Source organism: Anabrus simplex, chromosome 8 (assembly GCF_040414725.1).
Source record: "Anabrus simplex isolate iqAnaSimp1 chromosome 8, ASM4041472v1, whole genome shotgun sequence".
Classification (NCBI taxonomy): Eukaryota; Metazoa; Arthropoda; class Insecta; order Orthoptera; family Tettigoniidae; genus Anabrus; species Anabrus simplex.
The window spans coordinates 91,293,591-91,320,559 of record NC_090272.1 but is presented as its reverse complement, the minus strand read 5'-3'; the positions used below and the strand labels follow the sequence as shown (position 1 = coordinate 91,320,559).

Sequence of the window (26,969 nt, the reverse complement as noted above, 5' to 3'; positions counted from 1 at the left end):
TGTGTATCTATTATAGGAAGTAAGCAAACTAATGGATCCGTGCTCATAGCTAAAAGTGACGCTTGGCAGAAAATTTGTAGTGAATTGTACGTGCATACTGATGTTAGCCAACGTACGATCAAGCAACTGAAACAACTAGCCTATATGAAAATCAGCTCTTCTGTTTCTAACTCTTTCTGGAAAAGGCCTAACATATTGCAAATGTTCAAGATACAGAAGTTCTGCATCTAATGCACCTGCCATATTTTGAGCTAACAGAGAATTTAACTGCTTGAACCTGGCAGTTAAGTTAACTGAGAGATTAACATATTGTTAGTCTTGACCGAAGTTGATTAAATGCTAATTTGGTTAAGTTCACTGGGCTATGTAGTTAAAACCACACTGCAAATATTTACAGAGTTCCTGAACAATCAATCATGGAAGGAAAACATGAATACTGTAATTGTTATCTCTTGCCTCTTGGGCCGGAACTGAATAACTGTGTGATCAGGTTCCACATATTCATACACTACAAACTCGTTTTCATTATCGTCATAAAAGCCATAATCATTCGCGACAGTGACATATTATCTTCCATCATACTGCCACTGTAATTGGGATTAGAAATCCTGTAGTGCGCAATAAATAAATAAATAAATAAATAAATAAATAAATAAATAAATAAATAAGTAAATAAATAAATAAATCAATCATGTTTTCGATATTACGCCTGGATAGACATGTATGAAGAAAGCTCTCAACGTTCACCACAAGGTATTTTTTGACAGCGGATCCCGGGTTACAATCCCGACCAGGCCGGATATTTTAACGTTCATTAGTTAATTCCCCTTGCTCGAGGACGGGAAGTTTTTGCCATCTTCAATATTAGATTTCATCATAGATAGCCCCCTCCCCCCTGACGCGCAGGTCGCCAAACTCTAAAGACCTGCACCAGGTCTTTTCGGAGGCCATACGGCATTATTATTATTATTATTATTATTATTATTATTATTATTATTATTATTATTTCTTCGTTATGCCCGTTTACAGAGCTCGATAGCTGCAGTCGCTTAAGTGCGGCCAGTATCCAGTATTCGGGAGATAGTAGGTTCGAACCCCACTGTCGGCAGCTCTGAAAATGGTTTTCCGTGGTTTCCCATTTTCACACCAGGCAAAATCGCTTCATGAACTCGCTATGTTGTTTCTTGCGTTCTTCCGTCCAGTGTTTCGCTGTGGTTCTTTTAGCCTTTTCCACGAACGTGTACTTTGCAACCAGAGTCCCAAAAACCTTGCGATCCCTGATGGTATCTTCTGTGATGTTCATTTCTTTTAAGTCCTGCTTTATTTCCTATGACCAGCCGATTTTTACGTTCTTTGAATTAATTATACCAAGCAGAGTTTTTTTCTTTTCATATCTAGTGTCGTCCATTCTACAGATGTGGCCATAGAATTTCAATCGTCTCCTGCGTACGGTATCGGTAAACTTGTCGATTGCTTTGTACAAATCTACAGTTTACCGAGCTCGATAGCTGCAGTCGCTTAAGTGCGGCCAGTATCCAGTATTCGGGAGATAGTAGGTTCGAACCCCACTGTCGGCAGCTCTGAAAATGGTTTTCCGTGGTTTCCCATTTTCACACCAGGCAAATGCTGGGGCTGTACCTTAATTAAGGCCACAGCCGCTTCCTTCCCACTCCCAGCCCTTCCCTGTCCCATCGTCGCCATAAGACCTATCTGTGTCGGTGCGACGTAAAGCAACTAGCAAAAAAAAAAAAAAAAGTCTACAGTTTTTCTTTTGATCCATATGTCATTTACATGAACGGGGCCATATATTTTCCTAAGAATTTTTCGTTCTTGTTTTTCAATTTCATCAATTTTAGAGTGGCCTCCTAGAGATTGGTTTCTGAGACATAACAAAGCTTCCGGAAGAGCAACAGTTTTGTAATGCCGAAGTTTTGCATTTCGTGAAATCACTCTTTTATTGTAGTGATTCCATGTTATTCGGTATGCTTTCAGGAGTTTGGTGGCTCTTTCTAAATGAGCTTTCCTGTCCAATCCGGATGGTACAGTGATTTCTCCTAGATATTTGAAGGAAGGGACCTGTGTGATTATTCCATAATTTGTCTGTAGTGGGGATCTTTGGATATTCTGGTGTACACTAGCCATGATATGAGTCTTCTCATACGATATTGGGAGGCCTGTCTTTAATGCTCTCATGTAACTTTTCTATGGCATACCTGGTTTCTTCACTAGTCTTGGTAAAGATAGCTAGATCATCAGCAAAAGCTAGGCACTTCACGTTAATTCTTTGTCCCCGAGTACCAATGTTTATACCATCGATTTCTTTTCCCCATTCCCTAATGACTTGGTCTAACACTAGGTTAAAAAGAATCGGGGAGAGGCCATCTCCTTGTCGAACTCCTGTATGCAGTTCAAAAGGCTCTGATAGTTCGCCTAAAAACTTCACTGGAGATGTGTCAGTGAGAGTCTGGCGGATTAATTCTGTGGTCTTCTTGTCCACACTTAGCTCCCCTAGGATATCCACAACAGTTTCTGTCGAAAGTCATACGCCTTCTTAAAGTCCACAAATGTGACAAATGTGGTGGTACTGCGGCGTGTCTTTAATATCGTCTTCAGACTCCAAATTTGCTCAGAACACGATCTGCCTTTTCTAAAGCCTGTTTGGTATTCACCAATCAAATGATCTGTTTATTATTATTATTATTATTATTATTATTATTATTATTATTATTATTATTATTATTATTATTATTATTATTATTATTATTATTATTTCGCAGGGCACTGTCAGATGATTGTACCTCGTGTTGAACAACGGAACTGCAGCGTCAGACTAATCTCGGGACTGGGAGAGAGTGTGACATTTGAAATCAGAGTTAACATGGACGTGGGGTAGAAAAGGTTAAGAAGACGAGAAAAGGCTGAAAGCCCCAGGGATGTGGATATGGAGGAGAATGGAAGGAGTAAAAATGGGAAGACAGGATAAAGAATAAAGAGGTAATGTGAAAAGCTGGGGAAAAACAGTCTATGATTCAAATTATCAGAAAAATAAAAATGAATTGGATTGGACACTTTTGGGAAAGGAATGTTTGCTGAGCTTGCATCGGCAGCCCTGACGATGGTTTTCTGTGGTTCCCCATTTTCACACCAGGTAAATGCTGGCCACGGCCGCTTCCTTCCCATTCCTAGGCCTTTCCTATCCCATCGTTGCCATAAGACCTGTAACACCCACTTCTCAAAATTTTGATTATTTCTTTCATTTGTTTTTGAAGTATACTGGACTTAAGTAAACTTCAAACTGGCTAGCTGGCTGCGTGTAGACGATAGTGTTTTGCACCCTGGAAAAAAACGCAGAAAATGCAATAATCTTATTTTCAAAACCTCATTTTCGTAAAAAAAATAAAAAAAATTTTAAAAATTGGACATAGTGCCATTTACCTCCGGTGCACAGATATATTTCGTGTTTCTCCATCTCCTGGTCGTAGGGTACATGGATGTAGCTGTGGATGGTCCATATGAGGCAGTATGTGCTCATGGCAGGTGTTTACCGTTCTTCAGCATAGAAGATACATCGGCGTTTCCTTACCAGTACATACCTCAACCAAATACCAAACCAAACCCCGTGGCACAACAGCCCGAAGGGGCATGGCCTACCAAGCGACCGCTGTTCAGCCCGAAGGCCTGCAGGTTACGACGTGTCGTATGGTCGGTACGGCGAATCCTCTCGACCGTTATTCTTCGCTTTCTACCGGGGCAACCAAATACCAGTCGATGTATTTAGTTTAAACACTATTGTTACCCGGACGACTACCACTACTACTACTACTATTACTGAATGTTTTCATTCCTTCCCTGAAGGGGGAGGCGGGCCTCCTAGACGGTGAAGCAGTCTCTCAGGCCGGGAGATTTGTATCGGAGGAGGAAATTTTCCGGGAAGGTGAGAGGGTTGGCGGCCGTGGGCTATTGTTACCCGGCCTTGAGCCTTCCCTGTCTGATTGCGACCAGCCGCCACTGGTGGGACGTATTGTCGTTATCCCTTACCTACCGTAAGAGACGACTGAAAAGGGGAAGCCCCACGGATTCTGAACTTCGCGGTTGGGTTGATGGTAATGACTTCGACGCCCACACGTCTCTGACCTTGCTTTCACTTGTACCAGGCTCCTTAGCTTTATCTTTTCTACCTGACCACCCCAATTCAACACTTGTTCTCTTCTGACCACACCAATATTAGGTTTGCGAGGCCTAGACAGTCCACTACGCCCTTCGTGGGCCTTCCCTTTCTTTGCCAGTAGACTAATTCGTGTAAGCTCTTCATTTCTCCCTTCTGATTACAGTTCAGAGGAGATGATTTTCTAATTTTACTTGCGCTTAGAACTATCACCAAATATATTTCTCCTGAGAAAAAAAAGATTGACAACCTTTTTACTCTCAAGTAAAACATCAACCATGGCCCATCACAGATTTTTCTGACTGTTTTGAAAATTGTTGTTAAAGACAAAACATAGTTTACGCTGTATTTAAAAAAATTGAACAATTTTACCATCTTACATACATACATACATACATACATACATACATACATACATACATACATACATCCGTATTTTAGGTTGTAATGCCTTTGAGCATTCACTCTGCAATCCTCTGGCCGGGCAGAGTGGCTCAGACGGTTGAGGCACTGGCCTTCTGACCCCAACTTGGCAGGTTCGATCATGGTTCAGTCCGATGGTATTTGAAGGTGCTCAAATACGTCAGCCTCGTGTCGCTAGATTTACTGGCACGTAAACTAACTTTTGCGGGACTAAATTCCGGCACCTCAGCGTCTCCGAAGACCGTAAACGTAGTTAGTGGGACGTAAAGCCAATAACAGTATTTATTGCAAGCCTTTGTGAATTGACTAGGCACCTCCGTAATTCTCTAGTTGCAACTACTGTAGCACAGTAGCTTCGTTTCGTTCCACACCTCGTATAATTGAATTTTTAAAAACTGACTCTAACCATCGTCGTCTTGATCTTCCTCCACTTTTCTTAACCCTCCATGGCCGAGTCTGATATTCTCGTACGTATGAATTTATTACGTTCAGCTTCTTCATCAATCGAGTTCATTCCTAACATAACCGAGCTCGACAGCTGCAGTCGCTTAAGTGCGGCCAGTATCCGCTATTCGGGAGATAATGAGTTCAAACCCCACTGTCGGCAGCCCTGAAGATCGTTTTCCGTGGTTTCCTATTTTCACGCCAGGCAAATGCTGGGGCTGTACCTTAATTAACGCTACGGCTGATTCCTTTTCACTCCTACCTCTTTCCTACCCCATCCATACCTATCTGTGTTGGTGCGATGTAAAGCAACTTGTAAAAAAAATCCTAACTTAGCCTTGATTTCCTAATTTCGACTACCCTCTTGTCATTGTATCCACTTGTTGATGCAAGCAATCATTCTCGATTTCATATCTATTACTTCCAACTTATGAATAAGATGCCCTGAGCCTCCCATCTTTCACTCCCGTATAACAAAGTCGGTCTGAAAATAGATCTAAAAATTGCAATTTTGTCCGTAAACTGGCTTCTTTCTTACAGAATACCGCTGATCGATCTGAGAGTTCACTACAACGGCGTTGCTGGATTCATTTTCGCTTAGTATACAGTACTAGCACCCTGGGAGTATACAGATGTTAAATACTTTAAATACTTTCGTGCCAGTGCATGTCAATAGCTAGATTTCACGATAGAAGTTCGAAGTTTTAAAAGCATACCGCAATAACTGAAGATCTTCCCGGAATAAGGATGTAACCAACAAATATTTGAAAATTGAGATTTCGGTGGAAATAGTGTGTATCATCACGCTTCTGCTGTGGTGTCATCTTATGTCTTACTTTTGAACTTTAAGCTGGTTTACAGCCAGCAGAACTTTGTCCACCGTGGTGTAAGGATGGAACTTCAGTCAGTACTTGTGTTTGTTCACCACCAGGTGTAATAGATAATTTAAATTAAGACCATAGACGAAATCACATCTATATTTTGAAATATGTTCTTGACATTTTTGTTATGTATATTATTACACTATTTGCTATCAACTGTGTTCCAACTGTAAGCTTTTATAGGCAAACAGTGAAAATATTACAAAAAGTCAAGGTTAACGCAATCATGTATTTTAAAATGCTAATCAGGTACATTAAATATGTTTCGTTGTTACGATAAGTAAGCTCTCTACTTTTCTGAGTCACTGGACTGAGGCCTAAATCACCTGGGTTTTATGCAGAAGAGGCCAGAGTCTGTGACTGAGGGCCTTTTTCCTTGAATAGTGCTAATCGACTCCTCGTTTATTGACTGCCATGAAGCCGGACTTAAGCCTTTTCACCAAGAATACATGCATGTAGGAGTGTACAACACGCTGATGTCAAAATGTTATTTTCTTAAGAAGTGGCCTGAGGTCCTTTTTGCATGCAGCGTGGTGTATACCGGTACCATGGAATAAACCAAAACCAAAGCCCCCATGGCACTACAGCCCTTGAAGGGCTATAGGGGTAAAGTGCCTTACTCTTACCCGGAGGCCCGGATTCGATTCCCGACCAGGTCAGAGAATTTTACCTGGATCTGAGGGCTGGTTCGAGGTCCACACAGCCTACGTGATTACAATTAAGTAGCTATCTGACGGTGAGATGGAGGCCCCGATCTAGAAAGCCAAGAATAACGGCCGAGCGGATTCGTCATGCTGACCACATGGCAACTCGTAATCTGCAGGCCTTCGGGCTTAGCAGCGATTGATTGGTAGGCCATGGCCCTTCGGGGCTGTTGCGCCATGGGGAAAATGGTAGGGAAGGAAGACACAGGTCGACGTAGGAAAAAAAAGTATTTTGAAAACATCAAAGCAGAGTGGTGTGTGGAAATTACATGAAGGTCAAACTATCCGCATAGGACAGAGCAGAAGCGCAGGATTGTTTTTGTGTGACCACTCTGGTCTGGGAGTGGCTATAACATACGGCATGATCCTCTTCGAGGTCACGTTTATCTGTGGACTCTCCACTCTAATGTGCTAGAACTGGTTTCCTGCTGAAGGCATTGTTCCCTCCTCTGCTTTGTGTCGCGTGCCAGACCAGGCGACCTTATCAAGACACGCGTTATGTTTACAGTGGCGGCTCAGTTTGAACTGCTATCCTGCCTATACTCTTCAATTAAACGTCTTAAGACATTGGAATATTTCAAGGAACGGGGTATTGTCTGACAAATACAATGTTGGTCAAAACACTAAGTACACCACTCATAAAGCGACTTCTTCCTCCTATGCGTAAAATATAATATAATATAATATATGCGTAATAATACACTGATTTTGAATAATTAGTGGAAACTGCAGAGAATGAGCATGTTTTCAGTTTTAAAAAAATGCATTTTGGTTGAAACAGAAGATAGGAAGTTGTAGTTTTAGGTAAGGCCTAAAGCAAATACATATTTAAATAAATAAATTTAAAAATTCCACAGTTCTAGACCTTCAGGCAAGCAACTCAATGTTGAAAACATCCTAGGTATATGAGCTACGAATTTCAGGTGAATAAAATATACCAAAGTATAAGAATTTATTCTTGATTTATTCCTAAAAATTGCAATAATTTTTTAATGATCGTTATCCGGTCGATTAGATTAGCAGTTTGCATTTTTCTACCACTACGAGCGCTAATGTGAGTCAGTGCATTGTTTCACTTAAGCACCACCACGAGCGTTAATGTGAGTCAATGCAGAGTTTCGCTAGCCTTTATAACTACATTCGGTGTGGACATTCTTCAAAAATTAAGAAAAAATGCATGAGGGTATTGAACCAAGGAACACATTACAGAAATAATTATGTAAATAAGGTAATTTGGCTAGGATTTGAATAAGAAAGAAAACTAGTAAAGAAACAAGAGATTTTAGGCATTTTTCCCGGAACTGCATTTAGGCTGGAAGTGATTTTCCAATTTTTTTGGTTTTTTATAGTTTGATAGTTATCCAAGACTCACATTTTGAAACCCTTCAACTTTCGGCACAATTGAGGAAATTGCTTAATTTTACGTTGTATGGGGATCCCTACTTTGCCTGCTAAGAAATGTTTTCAACATTAAAACAAAAAATATATTTTGAGCAGGGAAACCCCATCTTAAGGGGAAATGGTGACACTAAGACACTTGATATCTGGCGTATCAACAAACCTCATAAAAACTTATCAAACTTGTAGCTTAAAACAATTGGGGGAACATGTGACGGCGAGCGAGAATAATGTTTCTTTGAAATATTCAGGACGCCCCGCTCCACACTTTTGTCTTTTAAAAGTGTAAATTTATTTTGCTGTATTTCAGTGTACTACGTAGGTCTACAGGAGGGAGGAGTCACTTTATGAAAGTTGTCCTTATTGTTTTGAAAAACACTGTACATTAATCAAAGATGTTAATCATTGAACTGTTCAGAAATAAACGTCGATAGCCGTCGTGAGAGACTGAGATGGCAGAGTGGTATTTGAAGGTCCTCATATTTACCATCATGAATTGGAACTGTTGCAGGACAAAATTTCTGGCTTCTCGACGTGTCCGAAACCCTTAAAAGTGAAGAGTGGAACGTAAAACGAACACATTATTATTATTATTATTATTATTATTATTATTATTATTATTATTATTATTATTATTATTATTATTATTATTATTACAGTTGATTCTCTGGATCGGTAATAGTGCGGTTTCCTTCGGATCCCAAAATCGCGATCTCAAACCCGGCGGAGGCAATCGGGTCTGTGAAGGGAGGTAAAAATATGTCTGTCGTATTACGTCGACGTGTAAACGATCTCTGGTGACACATTTGGTGTTCACTCGACGGAATTAATTACATCTCGGCCATACATCGCTCAACAAACATCCATGATTTCTTGGTGCAGTCTCAAAATATCCGAACATGAAATTGACAGGAAACAGTATCACAATATCCGCAAGAATAGTAGCCGAAGTAAATAAGCTAATCAGTCTCAAAATACCCGAGAAGTGTAGGTAGCTGCTAGGTGACAGGCGTTTTAAAAACTAGCAGTTATTTCGCTACGGTGAGGGCGAATTTTTAATATTAATTTTATTTGGAAGATTTTTTTTCGATTACGTCGACCAGTGGCTGAATTTGAGGTGTGGAATTGTCATGGGAAACGACACCGAACAAGCAGTGCCGTTGAAGAATGGAATCCTATGTTCAAAAGTCTGATAAAAAAGACATCCCGCTTCAAGGAGTTCGTATTGATTTTGGGAAAAAAATGAAAAATCTGATTCTCATATAGCCAGGATGCATGTGATTCTCGCGAGGTTCGAAGAGAAGAAAGAAGTATCGCATTTTAGACGAAAGAACCAAAAGGTTTACAGTAAAATAGACGAAACTGAAGACATCCAATTTCAATCAATCAGTATTCAATCATTACCAATCTGCATTTAGGACAGTCGCCCAGGTGGCAGATTCCCTATCTGTTGTTTTCCTAGCCTTTTCTTAAATGATTGCAAAGAAATTGGATATTTATTGAACATCTCCCTTGGTAAGTTATTCCAATCCCTAACTCCCCTTCCCATAAACGAATATTTGCCCCAATTTGTCCTCTTGGACTTCCAACTTTATCTTCATATTGTGATCTTTCCTAAATACACCACTCAGACTTATTCGTCTACTAATGTCATTCCACGCCATCTCTCCGTTGACAGCTCGGAACATACCACTTAGTCGAGCAGCTCGTCTTCTCTACCCCAGCTCTTCTCAGCCCAAACTTTGCAACATTTTTGTTACGCTACTCTTTTGTCGGTAATCACCCAGGACAAATCGAGCTGCTTTTCTTTAGATTTTTCCCAGTTCTTGATTCGAGTAATCCTGGTGAGGGTCCCATACACTGGAACTATACTCTAGTAGGGGTCTTACTAGAGACTTATATGCCTCTCCTTTACATCATTACTACAACCCCAAACACCCCCATAACCATGTGCAGATATCTGTACCCTTTATTTACAGTCCCATTTATATGATTACCCCAATGAAGACCTTTCCTTATATTAACACATAAGTACTTACAATGATCCCCAGAAGGAACTTTCACCCCACCAACACAGTAATTAAAACTTAAGAGGACTTTTCCTATTGTTGAAACTCATAACCTGACTTTTAACCCCGTTTATCATCATACCATTGCCTGCTGTCCATCTCACAACATTATCGGGGTCATTTTGCATTTGCTCACAATCTTGTAACTTATTTATTACTCTATACAGAATAACTTCATCTGCAAAAAGCCTTATATCTGATTCCACTTCTTTACTCATATCATTTATATAATAGAAAACGTAAAGGTCCAATAATGCTGCCTTGAGGAATTCATCTCTTAATTATTACAGAGTCAGATGAAGCTTCGCCTGCTCTAATTCTCTGAGATATGTTTTTTTATAAATATAGCAACCCATTCAGTCACTCTTTTCTCTAGTCCAGTTGCACTCATTTTTGCCTGTAGTCTCCCATGATCCACCCTATCAAATGCTTTAGATAGGTCAATCGCGATACAGTCCATTTGACTTCCTGAATCCAAGATACCTGCTATATCTTACTGGAATCCTACAAGTTGAGTTTCAGTGGAATAACCTTTCCTAAATCCGAACTGCCTTCTACCGAACCAGTTATTAATTTCGCAGATGTGTCTAATGTAATAAGAAAGTATGGCTTTTGAGAAAAATCTTAAGTCATCAGAATGGACTGAAACCTGTGGCAACATTCTGAAATAAATATATATACCCAGTACATGTTTTCATTGCCAAATTTGTAAATCAAGATTGTAGGCTACATACCTTATATGACAAACCAATAGCTGCATTTAAAAAAATGGGGTGCTAGGCGTAACTTTGCGCGGGTTCATGGCGTTTCAACACCATGTCGCATGCACGGCTATACAGCAGGCCCATGAGGTGCCATTTTTAGAAGGGGGCATGTGGTATGGCTGATGCTAACAATGAGCCCTTTCGCACATTTTCTATTTTGTGTTTATTATGATATTGTATACATGCAGGGTGTTTTAAAACAGTACCATAATTGGAAATTCTGATTACCACCATTGGAAATTCTGGTATTTTGAGACTTGTCGCCAAGGTAGCAAACTGGCTCGTTAAACCGTTATCTGGAATTCGGATATTTTGAGACGACACGGATTTCTTTCACTCCTTTTTACTGATATTTTCCACACAAAAAAGGTGATATCTGCAATGATTAAATTGATATAACAAAGAGAAAGTCAGCAACACCACAGCTGGGTGGGAAATGACAGGTAAACATTTTCTTATATGCAGCTTAAGTAGTTCTCGGTAAAATAATGTACATTTTCAGACAGACCAGTTTGAAATGAGTTACTCTGATACAAACCAGTTCCTTATTCTTGATCTTCATTGTTGTCCTCATCTCTTGCCTTCTTCTTATATTTCTGCTTTTCTTCCTGGCAGTTTAACCGCATAATAAAGAGCTTTTGATACCCGTAATTTGTCGATATCGTTAAACGAATATTCAGTATGTTCCTTCCACGTTGTTCCTTAGCTGTTGTAGCACTTGCACCCGGCCCATATTTCCTTCTCGAAATTCTGCTTGTGCCTAGAACTAAAGTATACATATTCCTAAATGTCTCTAGTCTGATATATGGACAGCTAAACCTCCTTCAGTGATTGTTTGTTAGAAACCTTTTCTGTTGCTTCAGCCACAACCGGTTCGATGTTACTTGGTCACTCGCCACGGTTCTTTGAAACACTTGCGGTTTCTGTATTTTCATTTGATAATCTTTGAATTAAAGGGCACTGCAGACTCAATCATCCAAACATGTTTGGCTGTGCGTCCCTTTAGAGTGATGTCGCAATGTTTTCAGGTAGCCAGTTCTCATTCGTCATTGGTTGTTTTAATACCTTTTATTCTCTGGAATTATTGGTGGGAGGATTTTGAACTTTATCTCGTGGTTTCCCAGCGGGCTGAACTTACTGTACCTTCATCGCAAATGGATCACAACAGTTGGCCAAATAATTGTAAACATTTGCGCACATTCTCACTTCTTTTCTTTAATTAAATGTCTTCATCACGTTGTCATTGTTGAGTTTACCTGAAATGAATCAAAAGAACATTGTGTAATTTATTAATCAACAAAGGCAACGGCGACTATTGCCTACTGTATGTAATGGCCTCCTAAAACTTTTGTAGAGTTGACAGAGAAACTTGCAGCTTAAATGTATGTCAACGAGCGAGTTGCCTGAGCGGTTAGGAGCGCGCAGGTGTGAGCTTGCTTTCGGGGGATAGTGGGTTCGAACCCCACTGTTGGCAGCCTTGAAGATTGTTTTCCGTAGTTTTCTGTTTTCACACCGGGCTGTACCTTAAGGCCACGGCCGCTTCCTTCCCACTCCTAGCCCTTTCCCATTCATCGTCGCCCTAAGGCCACCTGTGTCGAAGCGACGTAAAGTAAATTATTATTTAACAAAATAATATCAGTCACTTAAACAATATTATAGAGTATTAGTGCACAGTACAGTATACAACACTACATAAGTAACTGGGAAGATACTCAAGAGTCATTTTCGGGAGAAAAATTAAAGTATGTTTCGCTGCCGCTTATGGGAACGAAAGTGCCTTGTCACTTCACGGCCAGCTGTATTCATGGCTTCAGTAAACTCAGCGGTGTCTTCGGATGTCTCAGCAAAACATTCAAGGCGGTTAAAATATCGAACAATAACTCTTGTTCTTCAACAGTGTTATTTCCTTACATTTAATGTGCGCATTATTGAAATGAGTTTGTAGGGTGAAAACACGAGCTGATTGTTGACTCTGTGACATACATGATTGTCGATCTAATTGCACCAAGAAATTTCATTGTTAACCCACTTACTCGTAGCTTAACAACCAAATAAACATTTTAGGTCACTTTTTCTGAACAATATTATATCAGTATTTTATTTGCATTTTTATAGGTAATTTGTGATCTGGGTTTAATTCAGTAGGAAATCTAGGATTTTTAAAAATTTTGTAAGTGGCAGCCTTGCGCACGACTACTGTACACACAGGCTGGTTACTTGTGTGTCGGCGAGCTCTCACAGCAGCGGCGATTAGGCGGGGCAAGGGGGGCAGTGCCCCCCCCCCCCGTATTTTGGAGAAAATATTACATTTTTATTCCATTTTAGCTGGCTGAAACTAGAAATTATTTAAAAAAGCCATTTGTACAAGCCCTGTTGTCTTATTAGCCAAGTCTTTCCTTTATTTTCTTCAATCATTAACAGAATTATTAGCGAAAATACGCACAAAATATCCTAAGTTTTGATCTACACACATGGACATAAGTGTTCACACAGAGACCCATTGACCCATTAGTTAACATAAAATAGGCACGGTAGCAAAATGCGTACGTTGTTCGGTTCATCATGAATTGAAACGATACATAATGCATACATACGATAAAATCCTCATCATACATGAAGAGATGAGGAAAGTAAGATCGGGCAGTGATGGTATGCCTGGACAGAAGTCTACACACAGAGATGAAAGCTATCAACAAAACAGAGTTTGGGGATCATTGTAAATACCTAGGTATTAATATAAGGAAAGATCTTCATTGGGGTAATCACATAAATATGATTGTAAATAAAGGGCACAGATCTCTGCACATAGTTATGAGGGTATTTAGGGGTTGTAGTAAGGATGTAAAGGAGAGAGCATATTTGTCTCGGGTGAGACCCCCAACTAGAGTATGGTTCCAGTGCATGGGACCCTCACCAGGATTACTTGATTCAGGAACTGGAAAAAATCCGAAGAAAAGCAGCTCGATTTGTTCTGGGCGATTTTCGACAAAAGAGTAGCGTTACAAAAATGTTGCAAAGTTTAGGCTGGGAAGACTTGGGAGAAAGGAGACGAGCTGCTCGACTAAGTGGTATGTTCCGAGCTGTCAATGGAAAGATGGCGTGGGAGGACATCAGTAGGCGAATAAGTTTGAGTGGTGTCTTAAAAGTAGGAAAGATCACAATACGAAGATAAAGTTGGAATTCAAGAGGACAAATTAGGGCAAATATTCGTTTATAAGAAGGGGAGTTCGGGATTGGAATAACTTACCAAGGGAGATGTTCAATAAATTTCCAATTTCTTTGAAATCATTTAAGAAAAGGCTAGGAAAACAATAGATAGGGAATCTGCCACCTGGGCGACTGCTCTAAATGCAGATCAGTAGTGATGGAGTGAGTGATTGACAGTGAGTGAGTAGTACGCATCAGTTAAGACTTGAACATTGAGGAGTGAATACAGTTACGAGCCTTGTTTACATTAGAAGTGGATACTGATGATTTACGGTGGAGTGGGGAAAATTAGGAAGGAACTACCATTGAAGAGAGAACAATAATAGTAACTCTGCATGAAGAAGGCAAATCATGCGCTGAAATTGCAAAAATAATTAAACGAACCAGATACACAGCGTGCAGTAACATTAAGAATAAAAAGTTCAAAACTACTGAAAAATAAAGGGATAAGTGGATGTAAGCTCACTCTGAGAGAAGGAAGGACGGTAATTGCACAATGCAAAAGACTCCAAAATTATAATCTTCCGAAACTGCAGCAGAACTTCAGAAGTACCATGGTAAACAGGTACCTCCTAAGACCATTTGTAGATCTCTTCATAGAGCTGGATTTCAAGCCTGAAATCCCAGAAAGAAGCCATTTATCACCCCAGTAAACAAAAATAAAAGATTGGCATTTGCTCAAGAGCACGTAATGAAGGATGACGACTTCTGGAAAAAGTTTGAAACAGCCGATCTCCAGGCTACAGTCAAACACTGTGGTGGTGTTGTGCTGTGGGGGGTGCATGACGGCTTCAGTTGTTGGAAACCTAGGGTTTATAGAAGGAACAATGGGTAAGTATGTTTATTTGGATATTTTTATGAACAATTTACGACACAGTGCCCAAAAACTGGGTCTACAGGCTGATGACTACTTTCAGCAGGACAAAGAAACGAAGCATACTGTTAATAATGTTCTTTATTGGATTGTTTATAATATACCTCATATTCTGAAAACCCCTCCCCAGTCCCCCGACTTTAATCCCATTGAACAGTTATGGGATGAATTCGAACGACGAGTCCGAAAACACCGCATACCCAGCAAAAACCAGTTGAAAGAATTTCTTCTGCAAGAAGGAAATACTGTTGGTGAAGAAATCGCAAGAAAATTAGTAGCTTCAATGCTCAACAGATTAAGAAGTGTTATTCCCAACAAGGGAATGCACACGTTACTAAACGGTGACAAACGTATAAGTTGCTGTGGGAACATTTATGTCCACTCATAAAAAGACTAGAAGAGAATATTTTATTTTTTAGTAAAGCAGTTCTTTTAATTTTGTGTATTCTGTAACCAAATGTACAATATTTTTAAAAAGCAATTACTATTGCCAATGTATGCATATGTCAAATGTTTCCACTGTTGTGTGAACACTTATGTCCGTCAGTGTATATATCCCTCCTTCCCGCCGTCCGCTATATCCCACAAACCCGGGTACTGTTTATAGTCTGTATATTTTTTTGCCCCCGCACTTTTAATTCCCAATCGCCGCTACTGTCTCTTACCATGTCTAAGGTTCACGCTTTTCAAACCATTCCGTTGCAAAGGTAGACACGGACCTTAAAGGTATAATTAGTGTATTAGGACAGTGCCTTCTCCACGTAACCACATTCCCCTGTCTTCACCTTCGTGCTTCATCTCGTGGTAGGCGGTATATCGAAGATATGTAGCATCAGATCTTAAAGGTATACTTGGGGACGAAACATGACGACGTCAGTTCCTGAGGAGCCAGCACCCTGCTGAGTTAACGAGTTCTAAGTGAGCCTTATTTGGAGAGAAGTTGCCAAACCACTTTCTTCCACACTCTTCAGTCTTTACCTTTTCTTCGTGTCGAGTGCTGTGGACGATTTGGCAACTCCGGCTACAGTAGATGTAGTAAATCCTACAAGCCGCTATTAGGCCTAGACACCGGGATGCCGCTGGTCAGTAGTGGGTGTGAGGCGAGGTCGTCATGTTTTGTCCCCAAGTATAGGTACTTGATCTTTCGTCTTCCTCGCTCTGTTTCCCAGAACCTTCCCCTCTCGCCCTCTTCCCCAAAACCCTTCCCTCAGTAATATTGGTCAGGAGGCTGGTCTGTCGGAGGACAGTGGTATTCAAAGTATGGTACGCATATCACTAGGGGTACACGGGATCGTCTCAGGGGGTACGTACATTTATCATAGCTTCTGTTTTCAGCGTGCAGTTCAGAAAAGAGTTGAGCCTGCTCATTTAAAGTAAAATCTTTTGATTTAGTTGTTTTGTCTACCACTACACAGAGCCCCCTTTCCGAACTATTCACTTTAAAATGTGTGTCAGTTTGTACCTCCCATTGACTAGGTGTATAAAAATGCTTTCTTTAATACTACATTGTTTTTTATTAATTTTTGTTTCGAAATCCAGTCATTCACTTCAATTTTTTCAGTCGCTTTATATATGGTACAATAGTAATTGTTGCAGTTATAATTAAACTCGTATATAGGCTACAGTATATCGTTTATATCGTTGCTAGACAGTGGAACCCTCGTAATTCCACTCGCGAGAAAACCACATTTCTCCATCTGTCTTGTGAAGGCTTGCCGCTTTGAGAAGGGAACAGAAGACTCCAGTGGTCGAATAATTCAGCTATCATTAAGCAAAGAAAATACCAGGAATAGTTCTTTGGCCATTGCTGACTGCTCAGTTTTGGACTTCTTCCGTAAACTTAACTCTGAAGGAGTTACGAGGTTTCCTTTGTCCAGCGATGTTATACATACAATACATTATTGGGGAACAGAGTGGTGTAGCGGCTTAGCTGCTTGCCTGTCATCCCGGCGGCCGTGGTTTGATTTCCCGTGTTGCTGGGGTGGGTGTCAGGAAGGGCAAGCGACCTTAAATCTCCGGCCACAGCTCTTTCGTGCTTCAGTCGTGCAGAGACTCTGAGCAAGAGGGATAAGCTGCGTATGATGATGATGATGATGATGATGATCAATATTATTTGGCATCCAGTAACATAATTTATTTCTGGTAGGCTATAATCCCAATATACTCATACCTCGGGGGGTGGGGGGTAAAACAATTGAATTTTGGGGGGTACGCCAACCAGAAATACCACTGTCGTAGGGTATGCCAAAGGAATTTGGCCGCCATTTTCCTCATCATCAAGAGTAGTTCTCTACCGAGTGAGTTGGCCGAGCGATTAGGATCGCGCAGCTGTGAGCTTGCATTCGGGAGGTAGTGGGTTCGAATCGAACCTCCACTGTCGGCAGTTCAAGATGCTTTTCCGTTGTTTCCTATTTTCACCCCAGGTAAATGCTGGGGCTATACCTTAAGGCCAGCGCCGCTTCGTTCCCACTCGTAGCCCTTTCCTATCCCATCTTCGCCATAAGACCTATCTCCGTCGGTACGACGGAAAACAAATTGTAAAAATAGCAGTTCACTCGCCTTTGATTTAGTTAGAAATTTTTATTGGATCTTCTTTCCATACAGATAATCCTGATCGCTCGTCTACAACCCCACATTTCTACGGCTTCGAGTCCATTTCTCTCTCGTTTAATTAATATCCAGGATTCACAATCATTTAGAAACATGCCCGTGACAAGATATTTTGCGAATCACTTTCTGACCTGAATGTCCGTGTGCTTGAAAAAATGAAAATGAAAAACCTCAGCCTGTTTCCAGTCATTTCACCGGGTCAGGAATGGAATGAATGAAGCCCCCTTCTAGCGGCGAAGATGGGAATTGTGCCGGCTACCGAAGCCTGTCGCCCTCCTCTGGGGCAATGATTAATGAATTGAAATGATACTGGAGAGTGTTGCTGGAATGAAAGATGACAGGGAAAACCCGGAGTACCCGGAGAAAAACCTGTCCCGCCTCCGCTTTGTCCAGCACAAATCTCGCATAGAGGGACCGGGATTTGAACCATGCAACCCAGCGGTGAGAGTCCGGCGCGCTGCCGCCTGAGCCACGGAGGCTTGTCTATAAGCTTACTTGCCAGAAATTTATCCTGTTGAACGCTTGTTTGCCCAGTGCCATTCTCCTCTTGATCTCCATGCTACTACTACACCTGTTGGTTTGTGTGATAACACTTCCAAGATGGGTAATTGTTACCTGTTCAATCTTCTTGTTCGTAATCTTCATTTTTTTTTTTATTTTTTTTTTTTTTTTACGAAACTACTAGCCGATGTGAAATAAGTGAGATTATTTTTCCACCGAATCCTCAGTTTGTAATGACTGTATCACTTGTTGTTGAACAATACTTTCAATGTTTCGAGGTAAAAGACTTGGAAGATACAATAAGATTTTAGAGTAACTGTATGAGAATATTAGTCATTCCTTTGTAGAGCCCGTGACGAAGTACGTAAAACAGTAAAAGAAAAGAAAAGAAAAGAAAAGAAAAGAAAAGAAAAGAAAAGAAAACTGTCAGTACATAGCACAGTAATAATTTCACGTGCTATTACGCAGGAAAGGAATTTGCCTATGACGTCACAACATGCTGAACCTGAAAGGTGGAAGTAGGCTACCATAGGAGATTCCTTGTTCATTGTATGCGAAGTTCCTTTTTCCAACAGAAATTATTGCCGTGCTCTCCGTGTAGTAGTAACAGCAGTAATAAACAAAAGTAACCGTGTATTTTTACCAGATTTCTCTTAGATCAGTCAGTCAATCAGCGTATCGCCGTCACTCAACTCCGTAGCTTTTGTGAGTCACAAAGCATGGTGCAGGGCGCGTTATCAGTTCATCATAAATCTATACCCTAATCGCCGTGTTTTTATGTGGGTAGCCTAGATGAAACTGAGACTTACAGTAGAGTTCGAGCGTCGTTATTCGAAGAATGAGAACATAGCGCATTCGTCGATGGATGGCTACGTAGGGCCTATGTGAGGAAGAAGTCTGGTATTGTCCGAAAGTGTTAGTGTGCTATTTGTACGTGCAGAAGCAAAGTGATCTGGTACTGTTTCACTCTGAATTCGTTAAGAATTGCCCAGCGTCAGTTATTCAGTTTACCGAGCGAATTGGCCGTGCGGTTAGGAACGCGCAGCTGGGAGGTTGCATTTGGGAGATAGTGGTTTCGAACCCCACTGTCGGCATCCCTGAAGATGGTTTTCCGCGGTTTCCCATTTTCACACCAGGCAAATGCTGTACCATAAGATCACGGTCGCTTCCTTCCCACTCCTAGCCCTTTCATGTCCCATCGTTGCCATAAGACCTATCTGTGTCGGTGCGACGCAAAGTAACTTGTTATCCAGTTCGTGTCAAATAGTGGGAGCCGACATTTAGTTCCGTTTGAAGAAGGATGTATATGGACACGAGTATGTCACGCTGTATAGTGTTTTTATTTATTTATTTATTTATTTATTTAGTGGCGAAGTTAGGGTTCGAGGCCCTCTCCTACACATAACCATTAAATCTAAAATAAAATACGAAAAGAATTATAGTAAACTGCATTCGTTTGGTTAAGTGACTCGTGCTGGTTGATGTGGGGCGTTCGACAAAGGCTTGTTTCGAGGAAATTTTGTTCAGAATATTTCTGTGTTGGGCGAACTTACCAACTGTTCGTCTACCTAAGTTCCTTTTTGTTGTTGTACGTCGCACTACACAGAATTTATGGCGACGATGCGATAAGACAGGGCTAGGACTGCGAAGGAAATGACTGGGGGTTTAGTTGAGGAGGTGAGAAGCCAAAGGGTACAAGTGACAAAAAAAAAAAAAAAAAAAAAAAATCAGTTGTTAGAAAATAAAGTTTTGAGTTTTAATTGTATAATTAATTTCAGGACACATCATAGGAAAATCAGTTGATTATATTTTTGAAATAGTGTTGTATACATCGGTGCTTCATGTTATTGTGGTGAATATATTTGTCAGTCATCAGGTATCATTCATACTGGTATCAACCCTTGGGTTCCAAGTGAGAACTGAAAAGGCAAGAGGTCTAACAAATATTCCATGAGTTTACAAATCTACGGTACTGTATTATTATTATTATATATTATTATTATTATTATATATTAATAGATGGCCGCCAAGCTGGAGTCATGAAGTGGAGCTCCGCGATCTTGACATCTTTTCTCGCGTTCTGTGTAGTGTCGGTGGGTATCAGGGAGTATTTGAGCATTTGATTGGTGTGGTGGTTGTGTGAACGTGTTATCTTGGGAATCTAGAGCTTGTTTTAATTGATTTGAGGGCATAATGTTATTTCATTTTATTGCCATAAACGCCTCCATGTTGGATTTAACTACAATTGCTCCATAGATAACTTACCAAGAGTGTATATTGGCTGCTAACCTTGCCCTAACAACCACCCACTCGCTAAATTTTCTTGGTCTCCATAGATACTACCAACTAGATATATCATTCCACTCTTCCACTGAGGCGTCTCTAAGGCAACAGATCTTAGCCTACTGCTGGGAGCCATCTTGGTGGTCTGTGATAATATAATAATAAACATCATAGCAGAACATCAGCTACCCGTTTGGACTAACAACCCTTACGGTGAAGGTGAATCAAAATGAATGATTCAACCGTCCCGGGCTCACGCCCACCAGCTAACATCAACAAGGTGGCGGATAAGGGGCTCACAGAAATGTGGGCTGGTTCTAAAACCACGGAAAGGAACCCTCGGACCAATAGTCAGCCCAGTTCCTGGGGGCTTTATAATACTGGGACACCCTCTCTCCAGGGGTAATAAGTATGGAGAGCCCTTGCCGGGGTTATGGTGAAGACCTCAACGGTTGACTTGGCAGAGAAGAAGTTCTTCGGTATGGCAAGTGAGGCGGAAGGGGCAATGAACCACAAATCCAGCCATGGTGTCTGTTCCCGCATCGGGCGGCTTGCTGGTCAGCGTCTGTTATCCCATGTTAGGGGCGGCTGTTAATGGAAGCTCTGGGACTTACAATCTCAGTTCTATATCTGCGAAGCAATTCTTGTTTCGCCACGTCTAATGATTAGACAGTTAACGCGTTATGGACTACCAGTTCATTGATGAAACTACTCCAGGTGGCAGCCCAAAAGGGAAATCCACCGCCACGATAAGTGGCGCAAGCAGGCCAAAGGGTTCTGGAGAGCCTGCACCACAACGCGAGGGGAAGTCGGAGTCCCCTGGGAACCACAGACTCAAGATGAAACGCAAATTCTGGCTAGGAACTCTGAACGTAAACTCACTACTTAAGGTCGGAAAATTGAAAGAACTAACAAAGACAATGGAAGAAAGGGAAATAAGAGTTTTGGCTGTTCAAGAAACAAGATACAGAGACGAGGACTTACTCGATACTGGAAAGTTTAGGATATTTAAAGGAAAACCAGCCATCATAGTGGACCAAACTAAATCTCTCCCACTATTCGGAACAGCATTCATTGTAGACAAGTGTTTAATAGACTCCGTTGTAGGTTTCGAGAGTTTCTCTGAACGCCTATCATTTCTGCATTTAGGATGTGGAAACAAAACGTACACATTAATCAATGCCCACGCCCCGACCAATGAAGACAACCGAAAAAAAGCAGACAAAGTTGATAGTTTTTGGGAGGAATTGGAAGATCAGATCTCCCGGATTCCTGAAAGAAATGTGAAGGTATTAATGGGGGACTTCAATGCTCAGATAGGAAGAGAGAAAAAGTTCAGAAAAATGGTAGGGGAATATCCGGCACACAGGCGGACAAACAGGAATGGAGAGAGGCTTATTGAGTTGTGCCGAGCCTTTAATCTACAACTCATGTCAACTAAATTCAGACACTTGCCAAGAAAACAAAAAACGTGGAGATCTCCCAATCCGATTCTGGGTGAATTCCAAATTGACCATGTGGCGATCTCTAAACAAGCGCAAAAAGAAATCATGAACGTGAAAGTATTACGAGGTGCCCAAGTTGATTCTGATCATTATTTAACCAAAATAAAGATGAGACTTCTCCCAGTCAGGAAAAGACGAAAGGAGAAAAGAGTACCAAGATACGATGTGGGAAGGTTAAAACTTAGTGAGGAAATAAAGCATCAATACCAAAAAGAGCTGGAAAACATGAATTCAGTAAACTGGGATGACATTCGAGACAATATTAAACATGCTGCAAGTAAAACCATTCTCTTGGCGAAACGAAAGAAACGTGAATGGTGGAATGAAACATGTGAAGATGCACTCTTGCGCAGAATGGAGGCATGGAAGAAATGGAGTTCCACCAGAAGGAACTGTGACTTGATTGCCTTCAGAGATCAAAGAAAATTGACAGCACAAACTTTCAGGCAAGCGAAAAGACAATATGAAACAGATCAGCTGAAGAAGACCTCAGAAGATTTCCAGAAAAATAACACCAGAAATTTCTATCAGACCTTTAAGTCACGGTTAAAAGGATATAAATCACCTGGTCTATGTTTTGAGGATGAAGAGGGTAAACTAGGAATGAACAATAAGGAAAACTGTCAAATTCTCGCCAGATATTTCAAAAGATTACTGAATTGCGACGGTCCACAAGAAAGACTGGCAATTAAGCGACCGCAGGTAACAACGCCAGATTCAAAGCCACCTGACGAACGTGAGGTATCCAAAATCATCCAGGAGCTAAAAAATAACAAGGCAGCAGGTGAAGACGGTATTGTGGCAGAACTGCTCAAAATGGGAAATGCAGAATTAATCTCATCATTGACCCATTTATTTAAAATTATTTGGGAAACGGAAAGAATTCCAGAAGACTGGCTAACTGCTTTAATACATCCATTACACAAAAAAGGGAACAAGAAGGATGTCAATAATTATAGAGGAATTTCGCTGCTTTCGGTCCCATATAAAATGCTGTCTAAAGCCCTTCAAACCAGGGTTGAAGAAAGACTCGATGAAGAACTGGGCGAGTACCAAGCTGGATTCCGGAAAGGCAGATCATGCGCTGAGCAGATTTTTAATCTCAAGAACATCATAAAGTACAAGATGCTGAGACGAAGCAAATATGTTGTAGTCTTCGTGGATTTTAAGAAGGCCTACGATTCGGTAGATAGAGAGACGTTATTCGGAATACTGGAAGAATTTGGTGTGGACAGTAAAACAAGGAATATCATCAAACAGACACTTACCAACACCAAGTCAAAGGTCAAGTTCATGGGTGAAATATCGGAGTCCTTTGAAGTCAAGACTGGTGTGAGACAAGGGGATGGACTCTCACCAATTCTCTTTAACTGTGTCTTGGAAAAGGTGATAAGGAAATGGAAAGAAGGAATCCCAGACAAAGAAGCATTCCGTATTGGAAGAGGGGCAGGTGCTATACGGATAGACTGCCTGGCATATGCTGATGATATCGCAGTCTTTGCCAGTGACATAGAAATAGCAAAGAAAAGAGTGGAACAACTCCATAGCATAGCAGAAATGACTGGACTGCAAATATCATACAGTAAGACTGAATTTATGACCAACATCAAAGAGGCTCCCCAAATGTTAAAGTTGAAAGAGGGGAAAGTCAAAAGAGTAAAGAGCTTCAAGTATCTTGGAGAAATAGTTCAAGAGAATGGATCAGAGAAGCTAGCTCTGATAGAACGAGCGAGAAAAATGGAAACAGCGTATCAGCTCACTAGAGACACCTACAACAAGAAAGCTTTGTCATATGGAGCCAAATTAAGACATCTGGACACAGTCATCAGACCTGAATGCTTATACGCAGCAGAAACATTGGACATGATTGGAAAGGGAGATCTAGAGAACATCAGAAAGAAAGAGAGGAAAATGCTCCGGAAGATCTTGGGCCCGAAAATGAAAGGTGGGGAGAGGAGACTTAGACCCAACAAAGAACTATACCAGAAGACAGAGGAAGTCGTGGTATTGATGAAAAAGCGAAGGCTTCAATTTTATGGACATCTACAGAGAATGGACACCAACCGTCTGACAAAAAGGATTTTCAGCTTCTTCAGCCTAAGGAAGACGGAACCAAAATGGTTTCGGGAAGTAAGGACCGACCTGGCCAGGATAGGAGTAGAAAATGAGGACGTACTGGACAGAAACAAATTTAGACAAAAAGTGAAGGAGTTCAAGGGTTTTCAGGAGACTGGGGAAGAACTTGTGAAGAAGAAGAAGAAGAAGAGAACCTACACAGAAGAACAGAAGAAAGAAGTCAGTGCAAGGATGAAGAAGTACTGGCAGAATGTGAAGTCAGGACTGGTGAAAAATAACGTAAAGACTGTAAAACGTGGTCCATAGATGGCCTGAACGATAATTAATTAATTATTATTATTATTATTATTATTATTATTATTATTATTATTATTATTATTATTATAACCATAATTAAAACAGGAATGATTCGCTTGAAATTTAAAACACCCACTCCAGGATTCTTAGTGCTTTTCATTTACACTTTCAAAGACACCGAGCGAATTGGCCGTGCGATCAGATGTCGAGTAGCTAAGAGTTTGTATTCGGGAGATGGTGGGTTCGAATTCCATCGACAGCGCTGAAGATGGTTTTCCGTAGTTTCCCATTTTCACACCAGGCAAATGCTGGAACTGTATCTAAATTAAGGCCACGACCTCTGCTTTCCCGTCCTTTCATCGTCGGAAACCTTTTATGTTACTGAGACGTTAAACCACTAGCAGAAAGAAAAAAAGCCCTTTCAAAGACATTCTCAGTAATCGGTCTCTGAGGATAAAAGCATTCTTCGGGTAGTGCTGATTTTTGGTTCTGGTGTCTTCTGTATTCTTCCTTTGCAAACTTCTATCCTCATATGGAATGAATTCGGCATACAGTTGATTGTAGAAGCTGTGTTTTACCTGCGGAGGGGGGCATGAATGGAAGAAGATTAAGTAAATCTTCGTACATATTTCCCGTAAGGTTTGGCATAGTTGTCCTGCGTGTAGGCTGTTCCATCAGCTGAAGATTTTTCAACACTTTGAGTTTCATGATATAGGGCCTACTGTTGGTTAAAAATTCCATATCTTCATTGAATGTGCATTTATGGAACAATTTGAAGTACAACCACTGCGTTTTTTAAATTTCGTTCACAGCTTTGGCATACAATGATTCAATCGCTTGAGTAACAAAATCCTCCCCATCCGTTTTTACTACCTAAAATCTTCTTGATGTTTGATATTAATACACTTAAAAGCACTAACACCATAAGCTTCTTTTTATAACAGTGTGACTGCACGAACAATAGCAGTCATTGATGGCCAAGTAATTATAAAAGACTACTTAGTAAGCAGTTTTCCTTACACTCGCCAGATTACAGCACCAGATGGAGTCGCACTTTTATCCTTTGGCCACAACTATTATACAAACATTAGGTAACCCATTTCTTCTAAAATTATCTTGTTCACCTTGGCTACTCATTCTCACCGCAGCATTTGCCTGGTGTGAAAATGGGAAACCACGGAAAACTGTCTTCAGGGCTGCCGACAGTGAGGTTCGAACCCACTATCTCTCAAATGTAAACTCACAGCTTCGTGACCCGAACTGTGTAGACAATTCCCTCGATTTAACTGTTATTATTATTATTATTATTATTATTATTATTATTATTATTATTATTATTATTATTATTATTATTATTATTATTATTATTATTATTATTCGAGTTTCTGATCTAGGATGAATTTTGTGTTACGAATTAACTTCAAGGAAGCTGGGACAACCATTAAACTAGATTTGTGTAAACCTCAGCAAATCCGGCGAAGAGGTAAGGGCAGTGTGACGGAGTGGGGGCTGTGATGTTCGTCATTAACTACGTCTAGTATGTTGCTAATGCATTCACTGAACTAAATGAGTGTGCTGTTATTAATGAGTATAAGGTTCTTTTCCTGTTCGCGAGAAACTTGTCTTCGTACTCTCGCCTATTGGCGAGCCTGAATCCCAGAATTGCGACAAGACAGCTTGACGTCACGGTGTATTCTGGATCGTACGGGAGTTCGCCAGGACCATTTTTACCGGGGGGAAGTAATCAGCTAGTGCAAGCATTGTGCAGTGTGGGAAGGTCGTGTTGTCATCATTTAGGTTTCCGTGTGACAGTAGCCTGCCTTGGAGGTCACTCAGGTAAGAGTTACCCTTCATTTTGAAGCAGTAGAACTCCAATTTTCCCCTTTTGGTTCCTGTCCAAATTTCTTTGTAACAATGTCAGTGAATTCCGCGCTGTTTTTCTCTGAATACTTAGCCTCCCATCTCCCACCGTAGATATATTTCAAGTCTTGACGCACCTTGATGTACAGAATGTGCGTTCAATAGAACATGCCACAGGGTTAGGGAGACCGATCTTGATGTTCCCAACTACAACTGGGTAGAACGGTGTCGCTTGACAAATTTGAAGAACGTACTGAAGGAATTCGTCATCCTGTGGGATCCTTCATATTTCCATTGGTATCTTTAACCATAACTGAAGAAAACTAACCCTTGCTACTTCTTAAAACTATTCTATAGGCTAGTTTTCACTTCCCGGTTGACGGAAATGTAAATAGTCTACACCAGTAAAAATCACAGAAATTAATCACAATTAATTTAAGTTTAAAGCACATATTTTAGGTTACTTTATTTCTTAGCGTGTGGCTTTTATTACCAGGAGTGTCCGAGGACATGTTCGATTCAAGTTCTGGGCACCATGGGGGTGGGTTACATGTACTGCTATGTGTGTACTTGTACGGACTAGGAATAGGAAGGAAGTGCCCATGGCCTTGAGAAAGGTACCATTCCGGCATGGCAAACCACAGAAAACCGTTTCAAGGATGGCCGACAGGGGATTCGAACCCACTTCTGTCCTAAGTACATAACTGACCGAGCCACAACGCACTCAGCCAGCATGTTAAATTACTTAAAAACGCGTCATTCTGGTTTGAAATTTTAAAAATTCCCACCGAGCGAGTTGGCCGAGCGGTTAGGGGCGCGCAGCTGCGAGCTTGCATTTGGGAGATAGTGAGATTGAACCCCACTATCGGCAGCCCTGAAGAACACTGAAGCAAGTTTCACGTACAGTC

The 26,969-nt window shown here is 40.8% G+C and overlaps 1 protein-coding gene across 5 annotated transcripts in view; it reads left to right on the top strand.

Annotated features, from left to right (window-relative positions):
* LOC136878832 (caspase-1) overlaps positions 1-26,969 on the top strand; it is a 513,173-nt gene that overhangs the window by 407,373 nt on the left and 78,831 nt on the right. Inside the window, exon 1 of one of the 5 annotated variants that reach the window (XM_067152357.2) lies at positions 2,836-2,994. The exons of 3 other annotated variants lie outside the window; for them this stretch is intronic. The gene's annotated coding sequence lies outside the window, so the exon portion shown is untranslated. Of the gene's footprint in view, positions 1-2,835; positions 2,995-25,889; positions 26,038-26,969 lie in introns of those variants that run through there. One more of the 5 variants, XM_067152355.2, reaches the window with a different exon arrangement.